Source organism: Phascolarctos cinereus, unplaced genomic scaffold, assembly GCF_003287225.1.
Source record: "Phascolarctos cinereus isolate Bilbo 61053 unplaced genomic scaffold, phaCin_HiC Scaffold_1;HRSCAF=81, whole genome shotgun sequence".
Lineage (NCBI taxonomy): Eukaryota > Metazoa > Chordata > Mammalia > Diprotodontia > Phascolarctidae > Phascolarctos > Phascolarctos cinereus.
The window spans coordinates 285,613,702-285,627,893 of NW_027555514.1; the positions used below are offsets into that span (position 1 = coordinate 285,613,702).

Consider the following 14,192-nt stretch of genomic DNA (forward strand, 5'->3'; position numbering starts at 1 on the left):
GACTGCGGGCCAGGCCCTCTCCCTCTCTGGGCCCTTGGTGGTCTCCAAAGCTTCGTGTGGCCCTAAATGCTAAGACTCTGAAAAGTCACAGCCATCCCAACCCCACTGCACACTTTACGCGCTCCCTGGCTCCGCATTCAAGGCCTCCCTCGTCTGTTCTCCAGGCTACCTCTCCAGCCTCAGCTCCCCCAGCGCTCCCCCAGGCCCCCGAGAGTCCAAAGCTGTCCCAGTCTTCTCCTTTTCCCTTTGGAGACACAGAGGGCCAACAGCTGGAGGCTTTTGGGGTGGGGAGATCCCTGCCTGGAGACCTGCAGGGGCTTCTCCTGCTGCCCCCCAGCACTTGAAGGATTCTAGAGGCTTCTCCAAGGTAGAACAGAGCATGGTGGGAGGAAGCCGTCCTCCTCCTAGAATCAGGAGCGCCACGCTGGGGGAGCCTGTGCCCAGGAAGACCTGCCAACACCCCGTCTCGCCGACTCCAGGAAGAAGGCAGGCCAGGGCGCCCCAGGGGTCAGGAACCGGAGCAAGCATTGACAGAGGGCTTGACAAAGATCAGGCCACTTCATCCCCACCACCCTGGGAGGCGGGCGCGTCATCAACCCCACTGTTCAGAGGAGGACCGGGCTTCCTCCATTTATCCAGGATGTATATCTAGTTACGTACAGAGCTGTTCGCCTCCTGCCTCCCAGGGACCGTCTTCTGCCTCTTTTTGTAGTCCCAGTGCCTGGCATACAGTAGGCATTTAATAAGTGCTTGATGACTTGATCTGATTGAGAATGAGAGGCGAAATCACTTGCCCAGAGTCACACAGCTAGGAAGCATTCACAGCAGGATTTGAACTCAGGCCTTCTTGACTCTGTGGGGCAGCTGGGTGGCACCACCAGTACATAGAGCACCAGGCCTGGAGTCAGGAAGACTCATCTTCCTGAATTAAAATCTGGCCTCAGATACTGTGTGACTCTGGGCAAGTCACTTACCTCTGTTTGCCTCAGTTTCCCCATCTGTAAAATAAGTATTAGACCAGCTGACCTCTGCTCCGTGTCCCGTTCCAGTTCCCATCATAACAATAACTGACAGTTCTCAAAGCCTGTTACGTGACATTATTAAGCCTTGCATCAACCCTGAGGGTAAATACAGATGAGGAAACGGAGGCTTGCTCAGCCATGAAGGGGCCTGCATACATGGGGTAAGGAGGAGGAGGGCTGGTCTTCCCAGCTTCTGCCCATACAGAGGGTACAAATGCTGGTGAAGTGACTTAGGGATCCCCGTTTCTTCCTGGGTAAGCTGCACCCCCCACCCCTCGCAGCCCACACTGCCGCAGCTCCAGGGGAGGGGGCCCCAGGCCAGCAGGAGGGAGGCTGGAAGGGCTGGTAATGAGCCGATCAGACTCTGCAGGGACAGGATTCCTCCGGCAGCACCTCCCCTCCACCCCCACCCCCAGCCAGGAGCCTCTGTCGGCCTATCAAAGTCATTCTTTCCAAACAGCCATTTTGTAACATCACAGTAACCGATCACCTTGACACTGACGAGCCGCCAGCCCCGGCGGCGGGCAGAGGCGGGCAGAGGGGTCAGGGGGCCGTGGCCTTCCCCGCAGGCGGCTGCCCCGTGGCCCACCCCCCTCAGTGCCTGGCGCCCAGCCCCATCTGCTGATGGAGTGCAGAGGTCTTCAACCTCCCTCTGGGGAAACTTGACTCAATTACGGGCGGTGTGGGAGCAGCGGCTGTCTCTTTTGTCTCAGCATCCCCAGCCCCCTAGCAGCACAGCGCCTGGCACCCAAGAGGCATGCAGGAATGTGGAGGGATCGGGAACTGTCAAACCAGAGCCACAGAAAAGAGAGAGACCTCTGCCCACTCTGCCTGGCCCTGGCCCAGAAATCAGAGAATCACAGAACAGCAGAGCTGGGAGGGGGCTGAGAACAGCTAAGGGGGAGCTGAGAACAGGGACCATCCGAGCTGGGAGGGGGCCCAGAGAATGCGATCAGACCTGGGTGACAGCGTGGAATGGGAGAATGCCAGCACGTTGGACTTCAGCTCTGGAAAGGCCCTCCTCCGGAGGGTAAGTGACCTGGGCAAGCAAAGTGAGAAAGGGCAAGGGAGCCCTCATGAGAGGCAGGGGCAGGGGCTGAGTCCCCCAGGCTGTCTGGCCTCAGCCTCCCCCCTCCAGAAACCCACAGAAGAGCAGTGCCCACCCACCCCAGGCACCCTGAAGACAAAGCAAACAGGGGGCGGTCCAGGGACCTAGATACTGGTCCTGGTATCACCCCCTCCTCCTAGGGGAGGCCGTGAGATGCTTAGAAAGAGCTCTGGACCTGAGTTCAAATCCTAGTTCTGTCACTTAATGGGCAAGTCACTCCCTTCTCCTGGCCTTGTTTCGTCCTCTGTAAAATGACAGGCTTGGCCTTTAAGATTCCCTTCCAGACCTAGATCTAAGCTCCTAAGGTGGGTGTGAATGCCCCTGGGCCTCAGTTTCCCTTCTGTGACACGGCCACTGTGCCTCAGACACTGCAGTCCATCTCCCACCTCCAAGCCTTTGCCTTGGCTGTTCTCCATGTCCTCCTCACAGCTGCCTCTTAGAATCTTTCACATCCCCCAAGGCTCAGCCCTGCCTGGCCTTCTGACTGTTCCTCATACCTGATGTGACATCTCCCACCTCCAAGCCTTTGCACGTCAGTGCCCAAGGATACTCTGCAAGACTCAGAGAGGAGCCGGAGCACCTCAGTAAAGGCAGCTCCCTATGCTAATGACATCACAGGTCCAGACCAAAAAATATCTAGGAGAGAAAGTGGATGTGATGTCCGTCACTTGAGAAATGACTGAAAAACCCAAAGGCCTATCACCTAAAAGAAAGGCCCAGCACGGCCTCAGCACGGCTCCAGAGGACAGAAGAATATCCCCCTCTTCTCAGACAGGTGGGGAGCCAGGGGTACAGAATGGGGCACACACCCTCATCCGAGATGTTTGGCTTAGCTTTGATTCTCTGTTTTGAGGGGAGGTAATGGAGAAAGAGGTGAGAATGCCTTAAAAAAATCATTTAAAACACCAATAAAAACAATTACAAAACGCCTTTTTTGTCCAAAGGGACCCTCCCTCCCTCTCCCAGTTTGTCTTTCACAGTCACCTGGGATCCCCAGCCCCAGGTAGCAGCTTCTCTACCCTTTCAGGCCCTGGACCCCTTTGGCCCTCTGGCTGGGGTAGCCTGTGGACCCTTTCCTAAAATCAGGCTTTGAAATTCATAAAAGAAAGCATGTCAGATTACAAAAGAAATCAATTCTATTGAAAAAAAGACTTCATTGTTTTCCCAACCAAGCTCACAGGCCACCTGAAATCCCGCACCATCCCCCCTCCTCAAAGTTAAGAGCCTGGGAATGTAAGCTCCCTGGGGTCAGACCATGCTAAGTGGGGTTGCATTCTCAGAACTGAATCCAGCTCATACAGACTACGTGTTTAATAAATGCTGGTTGAATCAAGAAAGAAAGCATTTATGAATCACCTACCCTGTACCAGGCACCATGCTCCTCATGGGCGATGCAAAAAAAGAAACAGTCCCCTGCCAGGGGATTACGTTCTACTGAAAGAGACAACCTACACACGTGGAAATATACTGAGAATAAAAACAAGGCAGGTTGGGCTCTCCCATGGGCACTGGCATTGGGGGAAATCAGGAAAGGCTTCATGGAGGCAGTGATGCTGGCATTGAGCCCTCAAGGTAGAGGGGAAGGCAGAGAAGCAGGGGTACATTCCAGGCCTGGGACACAGCAAAGGCACAGAGTGGGGAGCCCATCGGTCACGCCCCTGGGGATGGGCTCCCCCTCCTTCAGACGGCCCCACCACAAGCAGGGGTCAGCCAGCCGCCCTCCTGGCTGTGGATGCCAACATCCCTCTCGTGCCTGAGCTCCGCCCGGTCCCCCAGGCTCCCCCACCCCGGCTCATCCCGTCTACAGAGGGAGCCCCAGCCAGAAGGGCTTCACACCCCCTCTCCCCCCGCAGCAGGCCTTGCTAACGGTCTTAACAGCTGGAAAAAAAAAACAGACGAAAAGAAAGAGTTACCAACTAAGGCACACCATCAAAATGGATTTTCTGGAAAACAGAAGCTGGTCATTCACCCTCAGAGCTTTACTGGTGGAAAAAAAAAAGTCTATTCTTTCTGACATGGGAAGGCGGGGAGCCCTGGCCCATCTCTGGTCTTCCTCTCCCCTCTTTATTAGGGAATCTGGACACACAAAAAACTCAATGAAAAATTCAAGGCCCCTAAGCAGCCCTCGTGTCTCATTTCCTTGTAGCTTTCATTTCGCAGAAAGGGCCTGTCTATTCTCCCAGGGCCGCCAAGGCAGAGCGCGCACGGCTCCGCACCCCTTAGCCATCTGGCCCCCGGCTTCTAGCGTTAAGACCGTCCCCCAAAGGAAACTGAGGCACAGGCTCTGCAGGAGCTGTCAGCCACAGTATCACCAGAAAGCCACATCTGAGGACAGCCAGGGAAGGAAGGCAGGACCTTTCCACACGGGAACAATGGGTATCCTCACCTGTAGGTGGCGCCCTTCTTCCAACAGGTATAGGGGATTAGTCAGTCAATCAACAAACATTTACTGAGGGCCCAGCACTGCGCTGCATGCTAGGGATTCTAGAAGGAAGCATCAGGCAGTCAGTCAAGAAGCATTTACGAAGCACCTACTGTGTGCCAGGCAGTGCCCTAAGTCAGCACCAGACATGCAAAGAAGGGCAAAAACCAGTCCCTGCCCTCAAGAAGCTCCCAGTCTAATGGAGAAGACAACATGCAGAGAGATAACTGAACCAGGGTGAACACAAGCTCATCTCGGGGGGACGGCAGCCCAGAAAAGATTTCCTGCCCAAGGTGGGATCTGAGCAGTGGGAAGCCAGGAGGTGGACACTGAAGGCCTTCAGGATGCAAAGGCCTAGAGAGGGTAGATGGAGGGCCCAAGGAGGGGAAGAAGGCTGGCAAGGCCTTTTGAAGCCAAACAGAAGACGTTCTCTGTGATCCTACAGGTAACAGGGTCTTTGTCAGACTCCCCAAGCTGGCACGTGACCAATCAGAACAGCACAGGAGGAGCACTGCACGTGGAGGCGGGAAGGCCCGGGTTCAGATCCCATCTCATCCGCTTCCGAGCCACACGACCCTGGTCATTCCTGCGGTCCTCCAAGACAAGAAGCTGCCGAGATGCTAGGAAAAGTGGCAACCTGCCCTGGAGGAGGGAGATTCCCGGGAGCTACAGAATCCCAGGCCCAGGCCTTTTCTGGTCCCCTGGACAGTTTCACTTTTGTGCATCAGGCAGAAACTGTAATCCCATTTTACAGAAGAAACAGTGGGTCAATAAGCAGTTATAAGTGCCTACTGTGTGGAGCGGACCTGCCCCAAGCCACAGAAACACTGTGGGAGCGGAATTCAAACCCAAGTCTCTTTGTCTCCTAGTCCAACTCTCTGGCCCCCCACTCCTCCAAAACTCACAACAGACCTGGCTGGGAAAAAGCTGAAAAGTCTGTGAGGGAGCTGGGGGGAAGGAGGAGGGGGAAGGGGGAGGGGGAAGGGGAAAGAGGAAGGGGAATGGGAGAGGGGAAGGGGAGAGGGGAAGAGGAAGGGGGAGCAGGATAGAGGAGGAGGAAAGGGGAAAGGGGGAGAGGGGAAGAGGAGGGGGAAGGGGGAGGGGGGGGGGGGAGAGGGGAAGAAAAGTGGGGAGAGAAGAAAAGGAAGAGGAATGGGCGGGGGGGGGAAGGAAAGGAGAGCAGGGAAGCGGGGGGGGGGGGGAGCGGGGAGCAAAGGGGAAACTCCCGGCCTCCAGCCCTCCCAGGAATCCCCCCAGCTGCCACCAGGAGCCTGCCAAGGGATGGCTTACTATATATATGCTGGGGCTCTGTCATTCACAGTCATAAAGATAGGCCCAGAAAGAGAAACAGCCCCAGGAGCCGACTCACCCTTCAAGGCTCCACCTCAAACTGGGAGACCATGGCCATTACCCTGGATGAGTCTCTCATTTTACAGGGGAGGAGACTGAGGCAGAGGTGTCACAAGATGACTGGACCCTAGATCTAGCGCCGGTGGGACCTTGGAAGTCACCCAGTCTGACCCCCTCATCTTACAGACAGGGACACTGAGGCCTGGGTACAAGCGACTTGTCAAACAGGTGGTAAGTGGAAGAAGCAGGATTCAAACCCAAGACCTCAGACTCCCGCCCACTGCTTTGCCCACTGACAGTTCACAGGCAGCTTTCCAAAGAAATAACAATCACTAGCATTTCTAAACCCTGGAAGGTTTGCAAAGCACTCTTGACATGCATTATCTACTTTGATCCCCACAAAAACAACCTGCTTGTCATCCCCATTTTACAGATGGGAAAACTGAGGACGGCAGAATCAATCGTAACAAACCATTCCAGTCAAGAGAAACAAATCAACACATTGGCCCATCAGAAAATGCATGCCTCCTTCTGCCCCTATAGTCCCCCACCTCCCTGCCATCCCCACAGGGAGGCAATGCACTCCATTCTCAAGGACTCGGAAGTCACTCTGGCCACCACCTTCAGCACGGATCTGAAGTCCTGCGGCGGCACTGTCCTTTACAAGACTGCAGTCACCCTGCAAGGGCAGACACCTTGGGTGGAGCACAGGCAGGAGAGAAGAATCTGATTCAGAATGGGCTGTCTGGCAGATAATGAACCCCCCCCCACTAAGAGTATCCCAGAAGAGCTGGGGGACCTCTAGTTAGGGGTTCCTGCAATGGGCAGAAGGTTAAACTACATGACCTAAGGTCCCTGTGGACAACAGCCCCTCCGGGTGAGTCACTTCCCTGGTCTGGGCCTCAGTTTACCTCCTCTGTAAAATAATGAGATTGGACAAGACGCCTCTGAAGCCCTTTCCAGGTAATCTGTATGACATCTAGATCAACTCTCCTGGATCTAGGTGGCCCGGCCTTCCTCCCTAGAACAGCCCTCTGCCCCAGCAGGTAACAGAGATCAGGGGGGAGGGGGGGCTCTGACATCACAGGACAATCACCAGGGCCACCCCCCCACCCCCCAGGCACCAAGCCCTCCAAGAGGCGACCTTGCGGCTCTCGACAGATCAAGCAGGAGAGGCAGATGGGCTGGGAAGAACAGCCCTAATTAAAACAGAGTTCCCCAATCATTAGCAAAATGGTGGTAAAGAGAATTCAGTAAAGTGGGAGGCCTGGGGGAGGGATGAGGAGAGGAGCTCAGTGCTGGAAGGGACCTTGGAGAGCGTCTGTACCTCAGCCTCACATCAGTGAGGAAGAAAGGAGGCCTTAGGAGGCCTTGGGAGGCCTGGGGGGGGGATGGCAGAGATGGTGGGAGCCTCATTTACACAGATAGCATCCATCCCTCCATCAGCCTGTGCCAAGCCCTGGGCTAAGCAAAAGCCAGGCTGGGTTCTCACAAAGCTTCCAATTCAAGGGGGGAGACACCATGCAGACAGACAGACAGACACAAAGCAAGCTCTAGGCGGGAGGAGGAAGAGGCTGGAATGAGGGGGTGTGTGGGAAAGGCTGCCTACAGCAGGTGGGATTTTAGGCTTTAGAATTTGGAAAGGCCTCTTAGGATACAGAACAGGGGGTGGCAGAGCTGGGAGGGAGCTTAGAACAGGGAGTGTCAGAGCTGGGAGGAAGCTTAGAACAGAGAATGTCAGAGCTGGGAGAAACCATAGAACAGGGAGTGACAGGGCTGGGAGGGAGCTTGGAACAGAGTGTCAGAGCTGGGAGGGGCCCTAGAACAGGGCGTGTCAGAACTGGAGGGGTCTCAGAACAGGGGATGTCAGGGCTGGGAGGGGCCCTAGAACAGGGAGTGTTAGAGCTGGGAGGGGCCTTAGAACAGGGGATGTCAGGGCTGGGAGGAGCCTTAGAGCTGAGCTCTACCCCCACCACCACCCCTCCTCATTGTTCAGATAAAGAAGCTGCAGCCTGAGGAAGGGCAGGGTCTTTAAAGAGAGAGTAAATCATGGCAGATTCATTTCAGAAATCCATTCTGGGCAGAGGGAAAATCCCCACGTGGTTACTCTTCACTTGCCAAGACTTGCATCAGGGGCTAGAGCTCTTCTCTGACCGTGGCATTCGATGTCTGTGGGCTCTGATCCTACTTTGGGTGGGGCCTTAGTGCACTGGCATTTTGGGAAGCAAGGAGGGGAGAGAGCCCAGAGCTCGGGCACTTAGAAAACAACCCAGCCCTCCATGCGGTTACCCAGGCCCAAGGTGCTTCCTTTGCCCATGGCGGTCATCGCGGCTCACCTGGCCAGCCCTTCCCGCAGCCGCTCTCTGCAGGCACCAGAAAGCTCTGGGTGGGGCTCCTGAGTGAGACCTCCAGGGACCCTTCCAGCTTCAAAAGGCCTTCAGCCTTCGTTAGAGGCCTGCACCTGCCTCTGAATGACCAGCTGGGTGACCCTGGGCCAGGATAGCTAAATGTGTGACCTGGCTCTCTGCCGCTTTGGGCAAGACTCTTCCCCCCTCCCAGGCCTAAGCTTCCTCCTGTGTATAGCAAAAGGGTTCAACCTGGGGAGCTCCAAGGGCCTTTTCAGCTCTAAATGCCATGAGCCTATGAATCCAGCCACCAGGCAGGTGACCAGCTCAGGACCTGCCAGAAGCTACAGTAGGGCCTAGTATCGTAACTGGCAGTCAGTCCCCACCCCCAGGGAGGCTTCAGAACAGGCCTCAGAGCCACCAAGCCCATTCCCTGGCTGCCCGCCAGGTCATCAGCTTCCTCCAGAAAAGCCTTCCAGGAATGGGGGACTATGGGGAAAGCAGGAAGGGGGTGGGGGGGAGCTCTCATCTTGTAGCTCCACTGGCAGAACCTGCTCTTGAACAAATACTGAGGCGGTCTGAAGAGTCTGGGGGACAGGACTGTGCCCAGGGCCAGCAACTCCATGGAATGGAGTTTGCCACGGGGAGGCCTAGCTTGGGGAGAAGGGAACAGGGTAGACAGCACGTCAGGGATTGACTGGGATGCTCTGAACACATCCTGGCTCACTTCCCCATGCTGCCAGCCTGCTCCCTCCAGCAGCCCGTGTCTGGGAAGAATCAGCGACTTCTTAGAGCTGGAAACAAGTCCAAGCCTTCATTTTACTGAGGAGGACACTGAGGTCCACAGGGGAAAGGTGACTTGCCCAAGGTCACCGTTGTGATAAATTACATTAATACGGAGCTATTGCAAGTCAAATGGAAAAGCTGGATTGGAACCCAGCTCTCAGACTCCAATTGCATTGTTTATCGTCAATCAACAGTCATTTCTCCATCACCAGATAAGCTCCCTGAGGACAGGATTGCTTCTGCTTCTTATTTCTAGCGGCTCTTGGCACAGTGCTGGGCACATAATATGAGCTCAGTAAGGGCTTGCTGGCTGACGGGAATCCACAGGCCGGCTCCTGGCACTCCAAAGACGCAAGGCGGTCATATGAAAACAGGAAAAGGCCGGGTTCAAAACCTATCTCTGCCAGCTGGGGGACCTTGGGCAGGGAACGTGAGCTCCCTGGGCTTCCATCTCTTCCTCTGTAACTTGGGGACATACACCCTGCTCATCCTCTCCAAATCGTCACCAGGAGGGCTCAGCAGACCCCAGGCCTAGTTTACTGAGCAGTGATGTTGTGGGGGAGGTGGGCCCCAGGGCACCTGCCCAGCCACTCCCACAGAGCCCCTCCTCTGGGAATCTGCAAGTAGGGAGGGGTAAGGGAAAGAGGTCCAGGTGAAGCAGGGCAGGGGGGCTCCCAGGTTGCACGAGGCCCCTGGCTGGTTCCCTATTTGCAGTCACTTGAATAAAAATAAATTCCTTTTCTCTAGGTCACAACAGCATCATGAATCTACTTCTTTGTCATGTGAAAAATATTTTATTACTATGAGTTATTCTAATAGCTGGGGAAGGGATCACAATCTGGCTGGCCAGGCCGCCTCACTTCAGGCGAGGTCTTTGACAGGCAGGGTAGGGTGGCAGAAAAGCCAACGGATCTTGTGCCGGAGGACACTTCCAACAGGTACAACCCATGCAACCTGCAGCAAAAGGCCTGGTCCCTGGCTTTCCTCATCTGTCAAAGGGAAAAGATGGACCAGGTGGCCGAGCCCTTCTGTCAACCTCCCAAACAAAGGAAGGAGAAAACTGTCTTTGGCCTGAGCTCCTGCAGGATGGGCCTGCTTCTAGAGGGCAGAGAGGGAAGGGAGGGAAGAAGGGAAGAAAGGAAGGAAGGAAGGAAGGAAGGAAGGAAGGAAGGAAGGAAGGAAGGAAGGAAGGAAGGAAGGAAGGAAGGAAGGAAGGAAAGAGGGAGGAGGGAGGAAGGAGGGAAGGAGGGAGGGAGGAAGGAGGGAGGAAAGGAAGGAGGGAGGAAAGAAGGGAGGATGGGAAAGAAGAAAGGAAGGAAAGGAGAGGGAGGAGGGAAGAAAGGAAAGGAAGGGAAGGAGGAAGGAAAGGAGGGAGGAAGGAAGGAATGAAGGAGGGAGGAAGGGAAAGAAGGAATGAAATAAGGGAAGGAAAGAAGGATGGGAAAGAAGGAAGGAAGAGGAGGGAAAGAGGGAGAAATGAGGGGGAGGGAGGGAGGCTCCCATATAGGGCAGCTCCCATAGGCTGGGCTGGAAGCAGCAGAGCCAGGGGCCCCAGAGGGCTGGCATTCTAGGTGAACACGCCCTCAGATGCCATTCGGCAGGAAGGAGGTAACTTCAGGCTTTTAATGAGTTTCCAGAGACAAGCCATTTAAGGACAGTGAGTGACTGAGGAGATGGCCTCCTGCCTGCTCTCGGGTGGGATCACAAAGGGCCTAGCTCAGAGGTCACCCATTCCAGCCCTTCATTTACAGAGGACGACACTGAGGCCCAGAGATAGGAAGTCACAGGACCAGCCCCTCCATTCTACAGATGAGGAAGTGTAAATGACCAGACCAGCCAGCCCCTTCATTTTTCTGGGGAGGAACCCTGACCTCCAAGAAAGGCAGGTGACTTATCCAAATGCACACAGAGAATAAGATCGGATCTGCTTCCCCATGCCGCCCTGGAAATAACAGCTGTTTTATCACCCATCTCTGTATCTTACACACACACACACACACACACACACACACACGCACACACACACACACACACACACACACACACACACACACACACACACACCCTACCCCTTCCAGGGCTCCCCAAGGGCTATGGGAGCTTATCCTTCTCCTGCATTCAAGGACCTTTGCAAACAAACATTCTCCCCTCCCAACATCCATCATTCTGATCCTGGGCCCATCATCAGGGGATGGGAGATTGGGGTCAGGAGGCCTGAATTGGAAGCCTGGCTCTGCCCCTTATTGGGGGAATCTCTCCATCTCTCCCACTGAGGAGTCAGACTAGAGGAGGGGTTGTCACAGGCCCCTTCGCAGATTCAGGGCTTTCAGAGCACAAAATAAAACTGGAAGATTACAAAGGAAGCCAACCACACTGAAATACAGCAATCTTGATCAAAATAGTTTTTAAAAACTAAGTCAGGGCCCTGGGTTCTGAACCCTGAACCTTTTATTTCAAGGTCCCTCCCAGCTCTGAACCCACCTGGCACTTTACCACCTCCACACCTTTACTACTTTCTTTCCTGCCTCCCACCTTAACCCTAAATGCAGTCCAACCCCTTAACCAATGAAAAGGATCCTATGTCCTAAGTAAGGCCCTGTCAAGGAGCCTCTCACTCATTCCTTCACTCGAGAATCAGCTTTGCCCGATCACACCAAATGAGGCCGGTGGCATATAAGCCCATTATAATGAAGCAGAGCTGGGAGGACCCTTAGAACACAGGGGCAGCACAGGACCTCATCGGTCACCTAGTCTCGCACATATGAGAAAGAATGTCAGGCGACATTCTGAGAGGGGCCTTAGAACATGGAATGTGAGGGCCCGACAGGCCCTTGGAGCACAGAATGTTGATCTGGAAAGACCTTAGAATAGGGGCTGCCAGAACTGGGAGGGCCTTAGAACACGGAATATGGAGGTGAGACCTTAGAACTGGGAATGTCAGGGCTGGGAGGGGCTTTAGAACAGGGAAAGTCAGATTTAGTGGCTCCACATTCTAACCTCCTCCTCTGTGTCTGACCTTCTTTAGGGTGGGGGTGGGGAGGAACCTCAGCCCAGGCCAGCATCCTGCTTATCACCCGGGGAAGGGGAGGGGGGAAGAAAGGACAGGGGGAGGGCTGGCCTCCAAAGAGGAACCCTGATCAGGGGAGGTGTGGACATATGGAAAAAATCACAGAGAAGGAAAGAAAAACCCTTCCCAGATTTTCAGATATCTCGGGGCTGCAGCTTTCAGGGCCTCCCTGCCCCCCCCATTTATCCTCTCCCTGGCTGAACCGGCTTCATGAAGAGGGAAGGGGGAGGGGACGGTGAAGTCTGGAGTTGCACAGAAGGAGAAAATAAGTTCATGGGGCTGGTGGGGGCAGGCACACACGCTCACACACACTCACCTGGGAGTGCAAGGGGACACGGGGCTCAGCCCAGGGAGGGAGCCAAGGAGGTCTCAGAAGAATGCGAAGCAGGCGCGGGGCCACCCAGCCTCCCTTTCAGGAACCTATTGCTCCCTACAGCCCCCCTTTCTGCGAATTCGGAGGTAAGGTTACCCCGATAAGTAGAGAAATGGTCCAAGAGGCTGAAGAGGGAGAAGGTTCTCCCCCACGCCCACCCCGCCCCCAGGTGGCGGGTCCAGCCCTAACACCCCCCCCAAAAAAACTTCCAAGGCAAAGACTGCTGGGGGGTCACATCGTGTTATCCTTCTCCCTGTACGGCGCCCACCCTGAACCCCCCGAAAGGACTGCAGAGGGATGAGGGAGCTACAGAGAAAAAGAGGGGAGAGAGGAGAGAGGGAGGGACGGAGGGAGAGGCAGAGGGGGAGGGAGAGGGAAGGAGAGAGAGGGAGGGGGAGAGGGGGGAGAGAGGGGGAGAGAGAGAGGGAAAAAGGGAGGGAGGGAGGGAAGGCCAGGAAGAGAGGAAGAGACAGAGAAAGGGGGGAGGGGGAGAGAAAGGGGGGAAAGGGAGAGAGAGAAGAAAAGCGGGCGAGAAGAAAACATTAGAGGAGGAGGGTTCGGTGCTTCCTGGACTGAAATCTCGTTCTCCAGAAAAGGGGGGGGGGAATTCAACCAAACCTTAAGCCCTACCAGTCGCCTCCAGCCCCGGCCTGGGATCCCCCAGTCCTCCCGGCCACCGAGTGGGGAGCGCACGCAGGGGATTGATCTGGGGGGCCCTGGCGACGGACACGGGGCGAGCCCTGGTCCTGGGGTGAGGGACCCCGCGTTGTGCGTGTTTGTGTCTGTCTAGGTCGGGAGACTGTGCACAGTTGTTTTTGGCGTGTCCTGCTCAGAGCTGAGTGTGGGAATGTACAGTGTGTGCGGCTCTTGTGAGAAGTGTACGAGTGTCTGCGTGTGCTATGGGTCGGTGTGCACGACGAGTGTGCCCAAGTTGTGCGCGGTCTGTCGCTGTTGTGCATGTGTTATGAATCTACGTGGATGTGTGAGTCGGTGTACATGGGGGGAGCGTGCACAAGTTGCGTGCGTGTGTATGTGTGTGGTGAGGGTGTCCGTGTGCGCGTCGGCGAGGACGCTGGGAGCGTGCACAAGTTTGTGTGCGCGCGCGCGTGTGTGTGTGTGCAGGCGGGCAAGGCTACGCTCGGCTTTCCTTACCTCGGGGCAGTCTGGGCTCTCTCGGGCTCTCTCCGCACTCTTGCTCCGCTCGGGGCTCGGGTTCGGGCCCCAGGGAGGGCCCGCGTCCCCTCTGGGCTCGCCCTCGCGCTCTTGCTCGCTCGCTCAGGCTCTGCGGGGGACCCTAGCCCGGGCCGGCGCAAGCTCTGGGGCCTCGCGCGCACATGGTTCCGAATTCTATGTAGCAAAAATGTTGCCAATCCTTTGTTGTCACGTGACTCGGCGCTCCCTAGAGCGCGCCTTCCCCTCCACCGCGGGCCCCGGGCCAGCCCAGGACGGGCCGCACGGGGCTGCTGGAGCTGCTGGGGCTCCCGGGGCGGCAGGCTCGGCTCGGGCCACACACGGGCCCGGGGCAGGGAGGGCGGGGCCTCCAGGACCGGCGGTGGCGGCGGCGGCGGCTGCTGCTCCGCGCCCGGCGTCCGCGCCTCTGATTGGAGCCCGGGAGGCCGAGAAGGGTTCCTGATTGGAGGAAGGGGACAAGGGTGTGTGCGCGCTGTGTGTGTGTGTGTGTGTGTGTGTGTGTGTGTGTGTGCGCGTGTGTGTGAGTGT

At 56.1% G+C, this 14,192-nt stretch overlaps 1 protein-coding gene across 1 annotated transcript in view; it reads right to left on the reverse strand.

Annotated features, from left to right (window-relative positions):
* The window catches only part of TCF20 (transcription factor 20), a 200,378-nt gene extending 186,391 nt beyond the window's left edge, over positions 1 to 13,987 (reverse strand). Inside the window, exon 1 of the mRNA XM_020982772.2 lies at positions 13,626 to 13,987. The gene's annotated coding sequence lies outside the window, so the exon portion shown is untranslated. The remainder of the gene's footprint in view (positions 1 to 13,625) is intronic.
* Positions 13,988 to 14,192: the final 205 nt, after the last annotated feature.